We start from the raw sequence: 17,716 nt of genomic DNA on the forward strand, positions 1-17,716 counted from the left end.
AAAAATTCTGTTCTTTTGGATTTTTCTCTGTATTGCTTGGTAAAGGACCTTGAATCATTTCAGACACAAGAGTTGCCAATTGGCTTAACTGAATTTCAAGATTTTTTAGAGCTGAATTTTGGCTTTCCATTTTTTTCATCAGTAACCTTAATGTACTTGTACAAAAGGTCATCAAGACTTGGATGGCCTTGTTGAGGCCTTTGCTGATATGGAGTTGCTTGCTGATAAGGCCTGAAATTTTGTTGTCCACGATTTTGATTTTGATATCCGGGTGGACTTTGTACCTGTTGCTTTTGGTAGTTTTGAGAGTTTTCAGCACATTTGCATTGCTCCATTGAAATCCTGGATGTTTTTGTCCTAATGGACTTCCAAAAGGACATGGCTTGTATCCGATGACATTGATCTATTCATCATTTTGATTGGTTGCTTGACATTCGTGGTTTAGATGGCTTCCTCCACACAAGTCACAAGCCTCAGACTGGCTTGGTTGTTGTGTATTTACCTGAAAAGATTCAAATTTATGCCAAAGAAACAATCTGTTGTGTTAGTATATTTAAAGCATCTATCTGATTTACTGTAGCAGCTTTCTTAATTATTACACGCTCAGATGGCCACTGTATGGTGTCACACCTCCTTTTTTCCTACACCCCGTAAGGGTATAAGGAGTTTTTCCAATTAAAGGACAATCGAAAAGGGATCATATTATTAAAAGATTCAGAGTCGCCACTTGGGAGAATTTTATGGTGTCACAAGTCACCGGTTGAATCCCGAATCGAGGAAAAGCTAGACTCTGTATTACAGTCCGCGAACCAGAAATCTGGGTAAGGAATTCTGTTAACCCGGGAGAAGGTGTTAGGCATTCCCGAGTTCCGTGGTTCTAGCACAGTCGCTCAACTGTTGTAATTTGCCTATTATCTGATTTTTATACATGTTTTAACCTATGGTTCAATTTTAACTTTTTAACCGCTTTTATTTAATTTAAAAAAAATCAACGTCACATAAAAAAGCATTTTGAACCGCGTCACATAAATGCGCACCCGCAGTCCGCAACACATTTTATATAACGTTGTTAGGATTTGGATTTAGGTCACATAAATGCGCACCCGAATTTAGGAAGGTAGATTGTTGAAATAACGCGCCTAAAGCAACTACATGTTTTTAACTTTACGAGGGCCATGGAAATTCGCTAAACGGCGCACCTCAATTTCCAAAGAATTAAGATTCATCAAGTGATGGTCATAGGTTGTATGATTCAAATGTGTGAATGGCACGCCTCAAAATTATTCAACTAAAATAATTAGGGAGATGCGTAATGAAAACTAATTTGAAATTAAATATCCTAACCACACCTCGAAAACAGTACCCTTGATTTAATTATGTGCCTAAAGCTTGATCACCATATTCATAAATTATTTGTTCTCTTCCTGTGTTTGATACCAATTGTATGTGTTTAAAAACTTGCAAAACAGTTAATATGAATACCATTTGTTTTATGAAATAACCATCACTCCACCTAGTGCAAACTCAACTTTGTATATCCTCTCTTAAAATGCCGAAATCAGTACTCATAAAATCTGTTCGTACTATGTACACGTTTGGCATTTGCCTATTTATCAACATCAAAATTTTAATCATATACAATGGACCGAAATTTTTACACAATTAAGCAATCATTACTTCAATCCAGACAAGCTCATCACATGAACCAAAACCGCCTTCCACATAACTTCTACACATTCATTTCTAGTCCAAGTCCTAACCATTCTGTTAATTTGCTTATGACGATTTGGTTTTAGACGAATAAAATCAAGCCAATTGTTGTCCAAACTTGTGAAAACTATTTACAACTACCAAATCTATACCTTGTAATAATGTTGACATCACTTTGTTATAAGAAACAGGCTAATTGCACTCCTAAACTAAAATAGGCAATTTATTATCAAGAAGGAGAAATAGTCTACAAATTGATTTGATAGGCAAATTCACACTACATTTACCGGGAATACACAATTGAACCTCTCCGAATATCCCAATACTTTAAACATAATGGACCTTATCAATTTACCTCTAACTTATGGTTATCACAATAGCTGTTCTCATACAAGATTACATACAAACAAAAAAACTTATCTCAGCTGGAATTAAAGATGCTTGACGAAGTATCCTACTGTAGTTCCTTGATAGTCCCATACTACCATACACTTAGCTAACATGGCTTAAACACAAAAAAAACTTAGTTAATGGTCAACATTCTATCAAGTTTCCTTTCTCAGCAGTTCAAAACCAGCTATAACCACAAGAGTTTCAGAGGCAAGTAAAATTACTATAGGGCTATACTGACTTCAAAGAGGCAAGCTGACTACTATCTCCCATATTAAGCATACGACATGTCAATTAAATAAAAAAAACAAAACTGAAACTAAACTAATAGATTTGAATGTGCAGAAGACTCATTTGGAACTCCAGCTTTCATTTCATTTCAATACCAAAACCTTGTGTGAGATAGTCTAAAAACATGTACCTGGAAGTAAAGATGAAACAGATTGGTGAGGATTTCAGCAGTAACAGCAGTAAAGTAGAATTCAGCAGCAACAGGTGACCCAATTTCAAACTCAAAAATGATATACAGCAGCCCAGAAATCAGTTTTGATCGAACAACAAACCAAATTCAATAATCTTTCGATGAAATTGACTCAAAATCAAGGAGACAGTGAATAAAATGCAGAATCTGCCCAGACTTTTTCAACGAGAAACAGATTCAGGCCCTTTATCACACTTGATGAACCACAGATGCCTTAACAAGTTGAAATTTAAAAATCGGAATCAATGGAACCACAGATCCCAGCTGCCTCTCTGTGTATATGAATTTTTTTTAGTCCCTTTTCTCTGAGGTCTGTCCCCCATTATATACCTCATCAACCAGCCCTTTCCAGATTCTCTTTTCTTTAAAAATGTATTCTTTCAGCTTCTGAAAAATGTCTCCCATGTTCTCTTACTTTCCAGCTCTAAAAGGGTATCAAGCTGACCACTGTCAGTTTCCTTTTTATTTTTAATTCACTCAACTAGCCTAGTGCTTTTTATTAATTTAGCAGTGCGCCACTACCATTTGTTATCAGACTTAATTAGTAACCACTCGCACTAAACTTATACTAGTCGGTTGATTATTATACACATTAAAACAAGAATTTATACCAAACTATTGAACTAATCCTAATTATTCTGACTAAGTGAAAAACGAGATATAATTTCAGAGTCTTAAACAAACTGATATCCCAATTTGTACAAAATAAATCCACAAAACCAATCTAAAGAAATAAACAATGAACAGAAATAATTTATACCAGAGGACTGATCGAATTTCAATTGAAATTGATCAGAAAAAGAAAAAGAGAAGAGGGACATGACCATTTAATCAAATAAACACAAAAAACACGGAAGAACCCACTGATTGAACTGGAAAAAAAAACTGGTATCTTGACTTTCCGATTCCATCGCCAAATAATGTTAGTCAATTGTTCTTTGTCAAAACAAGTGAGTAATACTATTTTGTGACAAACTTGGCTCTAAAATTATCAACAGTCTTGAGTTCAGGTTTGGCCCTTGGGTTTAAGATTTGAGCAGATTGAGTTCCGTTCGAAGAAAACTGGTCATGGATTAGGGAAGAGGGGAGTGAGGGGGTTCTACAATGTGAATTTGGGGTTGATTGGGTAGGCTAGGGTTTGGGGTCTGATCTTCGATCCAAGATTCGAAGAATCACGGGGTGATTCGAGGAAAAAGGAGTGGGGATTTGGCATGAAGGGAGTGACGGGGTTCTACGGTGTAATTTTGGAAGGGATTGGACCACCGGAACCGCCGTGAGGCGATTTCCGATGGCGGAAGGCGGCGGGGCTAAGTGGTGAGACAGGGGTGTCTCTGAAGAGACGAGTGGGGGGGGATGTTTTGGTATATTAAAATGGTGATTAGATTAGGGTCGTTAGATGATGAGAATCCAACGGCTATGATGGATCCTTTAATGAGAACGGGGTCGTTTTGGTCGGTTGGGGTGGGACTGGGTCGAGCAAAGGAGACGGGTCGGGTTAGGTTAAAGCTTTGGGACCGTTCGATTAAGTTAATTCAATGGTCCAGATTGAAACGCCCGAAACGACGTCGTTTGGTTGAGGCTGGAGACGGACCGGGTTGGGGCTGGTTTTGGGCTGGACTGGGGTGGGTTTCCGGTGCATTTTATTTGGGCTTTGGGGATTTAAATTAACTTTGGCCCAATTCCGATTTCCTTTTCTTTTATTAATTATTTTCTTCCTAAATTGTCTTCAAAATTAAAACCAAAAATCCTAACTCAAATTATAAAACCAAAATTGACTTAAAATACTAATCCACTTCAAATAATATTTATCACAAGTAATTAAATACTAAAAATAAAACAATCACACAATTTGACATTAAACACTTTAAAAATGTAAAGTACGTTATGTTTTGTGAATTTTTTATTTTTGTAAAAATAATTAATTTACTACTCAACTCAAAAATTATAAAATTAAATCCTAAATGCGAATGCGATCTATTTTTTCATTTATTTAAATATATAGACATGCACGAACCCATGCAAGTAATGACAGAAAATACCACGAAAATTCACAAAAGTGCAAACAATAAGACAAACAATTTTTGTTTTGATTTTGTGGGAGTAATTCATGTGAGGCAAAAATCACGTGCTCACATATGGCATTTTCAGAAATTTCATTAAGCAATTGCAATGCTTCTTTTGTGGTTTTTCCCATTATGGAACCTCCTGCAGCTGCATCTATTACATTTCTAGAAGATGGTTTCAAACCATGATAAAAAATGTACAACTGCATATGTTCAGGAATGTCATGATGTGGACATTTCCTTAACAATGTTTTCAATCTTTCCCAAGCTTGATAAACTGACTCAATGTCAGTCTACAAGAAGTTAGATATATTATGTCTTAACTTTGTTGTTTTAGCAGGGGAAAAATATTTATTTACAAATTTCTGAGTCATTTGGTCCCATGTGGTAATAGATCCTTGCGGCAAACTTCGTAACCAAGTTTTGGCCTCTCCTTTGAAAAAAAAGGAAATAGCCTTAACTTAATTGCTTCAGGAGGTACTCCATTATACTTTGCAGTTCAACCAATTCTAAAATATCAATTAAATGACTATGTGGATCTTCACTTAGATCACCAGTGAAAATGCAAGATTGTTGAATTGTTTGAATCAGGCCTGTCATGATTTCAAAGTTATTGGCTGCTACTGAAGGTTTCCTGACACTAGATTCACAGTTAAAGCGATCAGGTCTAGCATAATCCCTTAGGATTCTATTTGCTGGTCTTGGCGCCACTTCATCAAATTGCTCCTCTACATAAGCTGGTAGTGGAATTTGTAGTGGGTTGTTATCATTTTCTAATTGGTGCTCCATTCTGTTACAAGTTATGTTTTGAGACGATATTTGTCCTTTCCTGCACAATCGCAAAGTTTTTTCAATTTCAGGATCGTAATTGGCCAACTCTTTTGCAGAAGAGCGGGTCATAAACTATCTGAAATTAAAGTAAAATAAAGACAATTCCTATAATAGTAATAAATAGTTTTAAAAATGAATTAAAAAAATAGTACGGTAATATTTTAGTTAACTAAAACAGTAAATTGTAACTAACCATCAAAAAAATAATATAATACTAATTATATTATATGAAAAAAAATCAATAATAAATCAAGTATGTTGAAGGATTAAGGTACTATCAATTAAAAATATTGAATAAAATATTATTTTATAAAAATATAGTAAAAGTAATAGTTATAATAGTAATATAGAATAGTACAAAGGACACTTTTAGAACTAGAATAGTAAAAACAAGTACTTACAATTATAATAAGAATAAAAATAATGAAATATACTTAAAAAAATGACAAATAAAAAAAATAAGGTTGTGAATCACAAAACTAATATAGTATACTATTATATAGATGTTAGTACTAACAATAATAATATAATAATAAAATATAAAATAGAATAGGTTGAAGTACTAACTATGAGGGATTTCTTTTTTCTTTTTTTTTAGATGCTTTTTTACAATATTATATAGAATTGCTCCTAATAATAGTACAATTATGATAGTAGTATGTAGGAGATAACATTTTGAAGGGAAAATTAACAATAATAATAAATTCTCAAATTAGTAATAAAATATTTAATCTGAAGTAGATGTGTGTCAATCCACGGCAACGGCGCCAAAAATTTGACGAAGCTTGTGTGTATAAGATTTTCTGCTCGTACTCTGTCAAATTCTAGTATAGTTTATGATATCGTCCCACAGAGATTGGACAATCTAAGCTACAAACTTATAATATTTTGACTACTATTTGAGAGAACCAAATTGATGAAAGGTGTGTTTAAAATTATAAATTAAGATAAATTTCTTCCGAAAAGTTTATATTTAAAAAGAGTTGGGAATCGTTGAATTCACTTGATATATCATTACAATAAAATCTCAGTTTCATATGTATTTTTCTAAAGAATAATTGCTTATTGCTAATACAATTTTATTTTTACACTAAGAAATAAATAAATAATTAACACTCCGTGAGGTTATGTCAATTAATTGATTTAAAACTAGTGACGATTAAACTGATATATCTTGCCTGAATTGTGCTCAAGCGTAGTAAAAACTTCGTGAGAATATTTTTACTAGAAAATTAATAATCTTGCCTTCAACAATTTCTCCGTGAGAATTAAAACTGAGGAAAGTAAGATTACAGACTTGAAACAATAATCTTACTAAAAATTACTTTGACTCTAATATTATGTGCTCAAGTGTAGTAAAAACTTCGTGAGAATATTTTTACTAGAAAATCAATAATCTTGCCTTCAACAATTCCTCCGTGAGAATTAAAACTGAGGAAAGCAAGATTACAGACTTGAAATAATAATCTTACTAAAAATTACTTTCACTCTAATATTCTATTCATCAGTTATTATATATTAATCTTGCTCCGTGAGAATTACAAAATTAATATAAGAATAACTTAGATATAAAATATGTAGATGTGATAATAATGATTAAAAAACCATCATTCCATCACAACATGAAATGTAAATAGAGTTTCAGGCCAAGAATGTATTGAAACTGAGATAGTATTATAATTATATCAAGCTTCATCAACTATCCCAACAAAAAGAAATTACTCCATTATGAAGTAACAAAAACTAAAAAAATACTTTCAAAAGACTAAGAATATTTTTACTACAAAGAGAGACTAGAGAAAGAGACCAAGATTACTCTTCTCTTTCTCTTTAGAAACTTAGAAAAAACTAGATAGGAAATTGTATACAAAGAGGGATGTTCTTTCTTCTACAAACATATGCCTATTTATAGGAAAATTTCTACAAGACCTTGGTGAGAATTTGCAAGATAATATCAATATATCATATGGCCTTGATGAGAAATTGACATGACAATTTGTCATGAAATTTTGTTGAGAATTTGCCATAACTTTTATATCTCTTGACTTTGTGTAGTCTTAGATGAAGTTGTCGCGGATGTATCCTTCTTCCTTGAACTATAGGTTCTTTCTTTTTCTCTTTTTCTATGTATTCTTTTTCCTGCAAGAATTGTTAGAAAAGTGCGAGAATAGGATATAAATTGGTCATGTTGTATATCTAAAATATTATATTTTTTTATTAAAATATAAGAATAATTTATATCCATCAATGTACGCCACAAGGTGGACTGATTTATATGAGACCGAGGGCCTAGTGATGATGCCACAAGGTGGCTTGATATTGCGCTTGGGCCGTAAGGGGCCCCTCCAGGAGTCTGCACACCCCCAGTGAGCGCGGGTACCCATTGTGATGTGAGATACAGCCCGAGGGGCTAGTACTGTTCTGAGATGTTGCCCGAGGGGCGGATTATTAATACTGTGCCCGAGGGGCGAACTTCTATATGTTTACTTTACCTTAACTGCTCATCAATTACCCGTTTACTTGTTAAAAAATGATTTTACTTAACTTTCATTGGTTTATTGCTTTTAAATGATTTTACTGCTTCATTATAGAATGCCTTGTGCTTTATGTGTTTTCTTACTTTCAGTCGTTATTTACGTTTGTTACTCACTGGTTTGGAATACTCACTTTACTCCCTGCACCCTCTGTGCAGATTCAAGCGTAGCTAGTCCCACCCCCGAGTGCTGATTCATTCTAGCTTCAGGCGGATCTCGAGGAGTCTTTAGGTAGCTGTTGGCATTCGCAGCCCGGAGCTCCTCCCTATCTCTTTCCTTTATGCCCTTAGTTCAGTATTTAAACTCTATAGTTACATTTGAGGACTTAGTGTTGTTAGATGCTCGTAACTTGTGACACCCCGGTTAGGGCTGTGTCGGGTTGTACTTCCGCACTTACTTGCTATTATTCGCTACTTAGTACCTTTAAATCATGTTTTAGACTGTTTTTATATTGTTTAACTGTTTAAAAAGTGAATTGGGTTTAATTGGCTAGCCTTGTCTTCACGAGAGGCGCCATCACGACCGGGTTCGGGGTTAGGGTCGTGACATTTAAGTTATGTTAAGTTTCTATATTTGTGTTTATGGTGTACTGTTTAAATAAAGAAGAAATGGGCCTTGACTATTTTTTTTTATTTTTTTTTATCTAAGACAATTTCTTGTAAATTATATAGCTTATATATATATATTATATATACTATATCTATATCTATATCTATAAATATCTATATATATACACTTTATAAATTGCTTAAATGTATGAATGTATGCATGTGTGTATATATATAGGGCTATTTAATTTATTTGTTTAAATTTTTTGTCTAAGGCATTTTCTTGTAAATTATACTATATAATTATGACTTAAAATTTTTTAATTCAAATTTAAAACACAAAATATTGTAAAAAGATATTCAAAGGAATGTGTTATAATTTTTATTATTATAACATTAAGAAAACATGACCCAATCTTTCTTAGCTTCCACTCCCCTCCCCCAATGGAGTGAGCACAACCAAGGAGCTAATACCACCATTGAGAAGAAAAAGAAACTAATTAAGATGTGCCAAAATACAAGTTACATCTAAATGGTAAATATGACAAATACATCTAACATGAAAAATATTACTAAATGCAGGATTTAGTGTAGTGGTAAGAAAGGCTACAACATTAGTGTTACTAGTAGGATTATCCATTGAAATTGACATTATTTTATCACTAAGGCAAAAATATCTACAAATATCCGTAACCGTGCTAGAATAAAACTGCCCTGTGTGACCTGAATTAATTATTCTATAAGAAATAATGCACTTTTGTATTATCCACTCCTCATCAATCCAATGACTTGTAATAGTAAGATAATCACAGTCATTACCACTTCTACCAATATCAGTAGTAATAGCAACACGAAAATTAATATGAGTAAATAAATAGCGTAAATATTATTCATATTCATGTTTATATTTATAAATATCGCTCTTTATGGTTGTGCGAGGCCATCCTTTATAAGTAGGATTAAAAATTCTTCTAATATAATGCACAAAGTGAGGGTTAGAAGGAAAACTATAGGGTAAGCACATAACTATAACCATTTTTGCTAATTCTTCCCTATCTTTTCTTGGGTCATAATATAAAATACCACCGGTAACAGTGTTAATTCCCGATTGAAATTGATTTGACCTGGTACTTGGGTCAGGCTGACTAGGTAGACTTGTCCCCCCTCCTCCCCCCTCCCCCCCGGCCGCAGCTTTCATTTGATTATATTTAACTTTATCTTGAGGGTGTATCATTATGTGTCTCCTCCAACTTCCCCTTCCCTTCCCCCTACCCCACCCCCCAGATCAACATAGTTAAAGGCTATCTTTGCCACAAGTTTAACACTTAGCTTTATTTTTTTTCTCTTATTTGAATAAAAATGGCCAAACAAGAAATGTTTTGGCTCGTTTAGAAGGTTGTCTAGAAAAAATAGGGGCAGTAACAGGGGGGGTCATCCAGGGCATTATTTGGATTAGTTGGGTTAACTCGAGCAACAGAACTAGTGGATGTATCATCATCCGGTTGTGTTTCATCTAAATCTATTTCTTGCTCATCTTCTTCATCTATAGTTGGATTACTATAAAAGTTGTTCATATATTCATCATCTAAGCGTTCAACACCACCAATATTATGCACATATTGACTATCCATAAATTGTAATAAAGTATTATCACTATCAAGAATAGGAGTAGGTGGAGGGCAGGTATAGGGTTTGGGTAGGGGAGGTCGGGAAATTAAAGGAGGAGTAAATTGGCCACTAGATTCACCACTCTTGGATTTTCCTTTATTTTTACTAAACATTTTTTTAAGGAATATGTCATCTTAATTATAATTATACAAAGTAATTAAATAAAACAAACAAAAATATAATATTAAAATTAAAGAGTTGGAATGAGTTTACCGAATTGACGAACAACTTGTTGAAATTAATTATCGTTGAAGACTTGAAGACTTGAATACTTCAATTCCCCAACTTCATAATTTTTCACACAAGTTGCAACAACAAAGTAACCAATTTTAGAAAAAAATTAGAGAGAGATTGATGATTTGGTGAAGAAAAATAAAAGAATGAGGGGGTATTTATAGTTGAAAATAGGGAAAAATGTAATTATAAAAAGTTTGGGGTTAAAACAAAGTTGGGCGGGGTTAAATGGCTATTTTATAAATAGCCAACGGCCTTTTTGGCAGCCATAACAACTATTTTTTCAATAGCCAACGGTCAGATTTTTAAAAGAGATTTTTTTTTAAATTATAGCCGTTGGGCCCGTTTGGGACCGGTTGAATCGACCCACTTAGGAGCCGGTACCGGGCCCAAACGGTCCTGGTCCTAACGGGCTTTGCGTGTGAACCAGCTCACATGGACCTCAAACCCCCTGGTCCCGAGCTTAAATGGGTAGACCCGTTTAGGCCCACTATCTATATGGGCTCGCGTGCCTGGGCCTAACCGGCCCACTTGCCACCCTTATACTAAATCATACTATGAATGTATTGCATTTACTATAAAGTCAAGTGATACATTGAAGTGAGACTAGATAATAATTAATTATAATCAAGTATAAAGTTAATATTAATATTTATACATGTCATGTGATTATTAGCTTGATATAAATACCATTTTTTTGTTGACATGAAGTGCTAACGAACATATGTGAAAGATAACTCGTAAAACCCGAAATGGGTAAGTTTTTATAAGATTTGAAATAATCAAAACAGAAAATTGATTTCTGTGGACTAAAAAGAAGTTAATATGTCTATCCAAAGATGAGTGCTCTTGTGATGATTCAAAAGGTCATCTTTTTTTAGAACTCATTTCCGTATTTCGAGATCTTCAAAACCTCATTTTATTGCATCTCGATTTGCGTGCATAGTCCGGGCATGTTTCTGAAAAACTTTCATGTTGAAAGTTGAAAAAAATAAATAATTCTTTGCCTTTAAAAGTTGATTTAGTTGACTTCGGTCAATGTTTTGAGTAAACGGACCCGGACTCGTATTTTGACAGTCCCGGTTGGTCCGTATCAAAATATGGGATTTGGGCGTATGCCCGAATCGAATTCTAAGGTTCCTAACTCAAGATATGAATTTTTGATGAAAATTGAAAGACTGAAAATTAAATGGTTTTAAGAATTTGGTTAATGTTTGATCTTGTTGGTATCAAACGCGTATTTTGGTTCTGGAGCCCGGTAAAGGTCCAAAATAATATTTATACTTTATCTGTGAAATTTGGTGAGAAACGGAACTGTTTTGACGCGATTCGGACGTCCGGTTGTGAAAATAGGAATTTCAAAGCGTTATTAAGAATTTCATGTGATTGGTGCTAAATTCGTAGTTGTAGGTGTTATTTTGGTGATTTGATCGCACGAGCAAGTTCATATGATGTTTTAAAACTTGTGTGTATGTAGGGATTGGAGCCCCGAGGGCTCGGGTGAGTTTCAGATACACTACGAGATGTTTTAGACTTGGAAAATCTGGTGTTTTTGGCTTCAGCTGTCATCTGGTGTCTTCTTCTTCGGGTTCGCGAAGGGACTCCCACGAGCACGAAGAGTAAATTGGCCTGAATGAGACTTTCTCCTACGCGAACGCGAAGGACTGATCGCGAACGCGGAGCGTTGGGGGCTCAGGAGGTCAGATTTGAGGTCAGATTCTAGAACTAATTATATATTCGGGCTCAGGAGTAAATGGGTGAATGTATTTTGGTTCAAACCTCGAGTTTTGACCAAGCGGACCCGGGGTCGATTTTGAACATTTTGAGGGAAATGTTGGGAAACCTAAATATATGTATTGAAATTGATTTCTTTAGCAATATTTGATGTTGTTAAGTTAATTATGGCTAGATACGAGTGGTTTGGAGGTGAGATCTAGAGGAAAAATGGCAATTGAGCTGTGAGTGGCATGTGGACCGAGGTAAGTGTTACGTCTAACTTTGACTCGAGGGATTAGGAATCCTTCACTTCATTGCTATGTGAAAAATCCATGTGAGTGGCGTATAGGTGAGGTGACGAGTACCTATGCGCCGCCAATTTACCTATTTTGTCTATTTTCTTCCCGTTCTTATTATATTATTTTCCTGCCTTAACTACTACATGTTCTACTGGTATTTTCATGTTTAATTGCTATTTGTCAGACATTGTTTTTTATTGTTGAAGGTATTAGCTACCCCGTAGTTTCATTGTCTCATATTATTGGCTTAAGCTGGTTTATCGGTATTTTTTGGTATATTTTGGATTGGTTTCGCTGAGTAGCATTATTTTTGTGAAGTTTCATAATGTACAAGCTTTCCGTTTGCTTTGATTTGAGGTTTAAATATTTCGAAGAGTTTAGAGTTAATTTGTGAAATTTCTGTACTTATTGAGTAATTTATGCTGATATGGTGGGATCTGGTTGCGGCCGCAACATGAGAAATAAGGGTGATATATTGAGGAGGAATAAGGGTGAATTGTTATTATATGGTGGGATTAGATTGCGCGCCGCAACAGGAGGAATAAGGGTGATATATTGAGGAGGAATAAGGGTGAATTGCTATTATACGGTAGGATCGGTTGTACGCCGCAATAGAAGGAATAAGGGTGGATTGATATGGAGTAATAAGGGTGAATATTCATATTGATATTGATATATGGCAGGATCGGGATGCACGCCACATTATTTTATGTGTCTATGTATCTTTCTTCTACTGTGTAAGTTATTCAGTAGCTTTGCATATCATTAAGGATTGGTTATAGCGGGATACTGTCAAATCACTTGAGTTTTGTATTCATTTCTTACAAGTTACTGTTTTTGTCCTTCTTCCTGCTTTTGTTACACTCTATATGCAGGTTATATTATAATTGCCCCGCCGTAGCCTCGTCACTACCTCGTCGAGGTTAGGCTCGGCACTTACCAGTACATGGGGTCGGTAGTACTGATACTGCACTCTGCACTTTCTGTGCAGATTTTTGAGCAGGTAGTGGCTGATCGAGAGGTCGGTTGCAGATATTTTCAACTAGGAGACCCAAGGTAGTCTTGCTGGCGTCCGCAGGCCCTGACATCCCCTTCTACATCTCTATATTACAATTTTCTTTATTTCCAAAACAATTTTAATTTCTTTCAGACTGATGTTTGTAGAAAATCATAGTGCGTTCGTGGATTGTGACACCATATTCTGGGTAGTTATAGCAATAGTATTTGTAATAATATATAAACAAAGAGGCTATTTACTTATTTTCGCATTTATTTCTACTTGTTTTAGCTTGTTTACTTTTAATCACTGAAACGTAAAGGAAATTGGTTAATAAAACTCTAATGTTGGCTTGCCTAGCAAATGTGATATTAGGCGCCATTACGATCCCTATGGTGGGAATCCCGGATCGTGACAGTTCTCCTATATATACAGAGAGAGAGAGAGATAAAAGCTGAATAAAATAAAGGTCTGAGGATAAAGGTCCAAAAATTATACTAAGAGTCTTAAGAGTCTAAGATTATATTCTTCGTAAATGATATGATAATAATAACCTTATCAAATAAAGTTATTTTCTATGTAAATCGAAACAATTGCTTCTGCTTTGTTCTAAGTAAATAAAATGTATCGCTAAGTCTATTATCGAATAAAATTTTGTATCTACGCACTTGAGGCATTTGAAAAAAAAAAAAGATGACCCAAAAAACAAAAAAAACAAATAACGTCCATGAAATAAGAAAGTTACTGAAAGCTAGTATAATAACTTTGCTTTATTAAGGCTTGAGAGTTTGACAAAGGTTTTGCATTATTAAAGTACGTTTTTGGAAGGGAGAAGTATGTTACAAAATCTAAAAATAGAAAATAAAAGGGAATAAAAAGGAACGATGGTGCATGAAAATGGATGCAAATTGGAATGAGAAACATATATTCTTAGCCGCGACAATATATAACAATAATAATACCCTGTCCAGTATTTTATATATATATATAATACTGGACATAGTGTTATTATTGTTATATATAAAAATATACTAAATATGCATATTTTATACATTTTTGAGCTACTAAATATAATTAATTTCGATCAAAATTTTAAAATTTTCCCAATTGGACTTATTTGAATTGGTTTGGTTTCCTGACGGGCTTAATGTTTTTCAGCGCATCTTGTAATGGGCTTTGGAAAAAACACTCAACTAAACGAGCAAAGGAATAGGCTTTCTGATTCCATTGCAAGGAAAAGCCCCCAACCAGCTAGTCCCATACCGACCAAAAATAAAACTCTCTTCCGTTTATATAGCGAAAGCTCAATAACGGAGTTCGTCCCTTCGTGGACATCCGATAAAATTGGAACGATACAGAGAAGATTAGCATGGCCCCTGCGCAAGGATGACACGCACAAATCGAGAAATGGTCCAAATTTTTTTTCCTTTTCCTCTCCTCAATTTGTTAGGGTTTTGTTCGAACATTCAATCTCAGGTCTGTTTCTTTCTTTCGCCGTCTTTTCTATTTTTATTTTTTGTTCTCCCCCTTTGTTGGGTGAGAAATAGTGGATGGCTGTTTGTGTGTATACAAAATAGTTTTGTCTGTGGAGATATGAGAAGACATTATCTTGTACATCTGTTGGATGAATACAATAATTAGTTATTGTGCATCAATTATTACTCTTTTGTTCTCTAACTCAACTACATTCCACCTTCCTTCTGTTCTTAGCTCAAGCTCGTTTTAATCCCTCCGAATTTAGAATCTTGACATCAACTTCAAGGCATTTCGAGCAAATAAAACTAGTAAAGGAAATCATAGGTTAAAAAATTTACAGAGATCTAAGAAAAGCAAAGAGAAAATATCGTTTCTTTTGGTAGTAGTCAAAAAAACTTGTAATCATGCTCTTTATATTATTCTTCGTTTAGTGATGATTGTTCTTGACACCTACATTACATTAAGGGCAATTGTATAAAATACAGATGAGGAACAAAATCTTATCAAAAGCAAAGTTAACATTAAGTTACACCTTTAAGGTGAAGTAACTATCTATATCTGGAAGGGACTACGGAGGAGTATGCTGTATAATTGAAAAAAGGAGAGAAAAAAAGGGAAATATAATGCTTGAATGCAAAGTTGGAACCTTCAGAAAAGATTAACATGGCCCCTGCTGCGCAAGGATGAAACCCATAAATCGAGATATGGACCAAATTGTTTTGACATTTTTTGATCTGGCTTTAAACAAGTTATGATCATCTTTCTGCAACATGAGGTTTCCTTGGAACCTTCAATCTGAGGTAAGTTTTTTCTTCCTTTTTTTTAATTGCCCCTCTTTGTTTATGTAAATTCTTGAAAGTGTCTTGCTTTATCAGATAAGAATCGATTAAGCTTCAGTGTGCAATTCTGGACTTAGATGATTAGGTAAAATGACAACGGTTTTATCCTTCATTTTTTAAGATTATTTGTCAAGTTAGATGTCAAAAGAATTTGGTGGGTGTGGAACTGTTATGAGCATATTATTTACTCGCTATTTAAACAGAACAAATTTTTATATGGTGTTGGTGAAATTTAAGTAAACAAGGATAACTTCTGTGTAAAATTACATAAATTTAGGCTATCTGCGTAGAAATGGCAAGAGGAAGTGGAATATAACGTGCAATTTAGTATCTGCTCATGTCAAATGGGTACGACCAGAGGCGGAGCTAGTAAGAAGAAAGGGGTTCAATTGATTTTCCTTCGTCGAAAAATTATACTCCTGCAAATAGGGTAAAGATAGAATATTTTAGTTATACATAAACTGTTGAATCCCTTTGGCACAAGAAAAATTCAGACTGAAGTAGTCACAAGGGGGTTCAAAAATTGTTTCAGGTCACAAGTTCTTATCCCAACTATGCCATTCTAGTATTTTTTTTAATCCACTTGTATAAAGTTCCTGGCTACGCCACTAGGTAGGACGCGTTATGAGTATGTGATGTGGATCCTAAGTCTGCTGCAACATGCCCCTTCCAATCCCATACTCGGTATCAGATATTTGTACCTGGTTTAGTGAAATTTAAGGCTCAGTTACAGATGTGGAAGGAAAAAGGATCACTCAGCTCATGGGCTACCTGGCAATAGCTCTACCAGACAATGCTCGGAAAATACGTAAGCTCCTCTGTCAAAGCAACAATACTAGTAGCCGTTATGCACTAATTTCATAATTTTTTTGGTATGACTTATGCCCAAGGAGTCGAGGACAACATTTATGTATGTAGCACAACCATACAAGAACAGCCACAATTTATAAGAACCCTGTAAACTTCCGTTTGAGCGGGGCATGAGGGGTTGATTTTACTAGCTTGGACCTTTAAGCCTCACTCTTCTTTCGATCCTTCTATGACCTTACAAGGGCACTATGTATTGTTACACCAGTCGCCAGTAAACCTAGTTTTACTTGTCCAAGCAAGCGTAAACGCTTGCGTTTGTGTTCTGTAAACTATGTGGACATGAAGCAGATGCTGTCTAGTCAACAATGACAGTACTAGCTTGGATCTTGGGAGACATTCAGCACACGGAACTATTTATTTGCTCGCACGTCGGTCTTTGTTATCTGTGTGTTGGCCTTTTCATCTTCTCAATCATTAGCATAAGCTGTCTCATTTTGCCACATAGTTTATCCCATGAGGTAGTTAAGCCAATGCAGTTTTTGGCCCCACATCCAACTCCCGATTTGTTTGTTCTTGGATTACTGGTTATATTTATTCAATAGGATGAGAAGTTCATTTCTTCTATTTTATAATACTGCCAAACAAGCCCTTAATTTACCAATGCGTCACCCAAGCATTTACAATTGAGCTAGTTGAATATATTGAGAACTTTACTGCAGATTGTTGGTCTAGTTACTCTCAAGAATCGGAATAGTGACGAGAGTAGGGATATTTACGTATACCATGTCAATAATCTGACTGAACTGAGCACTGTTTAGTTGATCAAAGATCATCTTTATAAACCTTCCTTTTAATTTGAACATCTTTCTCAAAATTGAAATGAAGTCTTAGTTGCAGATGCTAGTCCCATCTGAACTACTTATGATGCACCATTTCGTTTGCTGGAATTTATTTTCATATAATTTGGCTGATTCTGCTCAAGTTTATTACATGTTGCTGTAGTGATATAGCTTTCTCATGAGTTTATTTCGAGAAATTAGTTTTACCGCTTTTAATCACAAGAGATATTACTTTACTTATTTCTATAACCACAAAACTTACCAACTGAAACAATTTAGGA

General features: G+C 34.7%; 3 non-coding genes across 3 annotated transcripts; all 3 read left to right on the forward strand.

The window, feature by feature from the left end:
- The first annotated feature begins 4,863 nt into the window (after window positions 1–4,863).
- Window positions 4,864–4,970, forward strand: LOC138890920 (small nucleolar RNA R71). The gene has a single exon (XR_011407283.1). It is a non-coding gene; the product is annotated as a small nucleolar RNA R71 (small nucleolar RNA).
- A 9,820-nt stretch (window positions 4,971–14,790) lies between these two features.
- Window positions 14,791–14,893, forward strand: LOC138890894 (U6 spliceosomal RNA). Its single transcript, XR_011407258.1, has one exon. It is a non-coding gene; the product is annotated as a U6 spliceosomal RNA (small nuclear RNA).
- A 667-nt stretch (window positions 14,894–15,560) lies between these two features.
- Window positions 15,561–15,666, forward strand: LOC138890906 (U6 spliceosomal RNA). Its single transcript, XR_011407268.1, has one exon. It is a non-coding gene; the product is annotated as a U6 spliceosomal RNA (small nuclear RNA).
- Window positions 15,667–17,716: the final 2,050 nt, after the last annotated feature.

This window comes from Nicotiana sylvestris, chromosome 4, assembly GCF_000393655.2.
Source record: "Nicotiana sylvestris chromosome 4, ASM39365v2, whole genome shotgun sequence".
Taxonomy (NCBI): domain Eukaryota; kingdom Viridiplantae; phylum Streptophyta; class Magnoliopsida; order Solanales; family Solanaceae; genus Nicotiana; species Nicotiana sylvestris.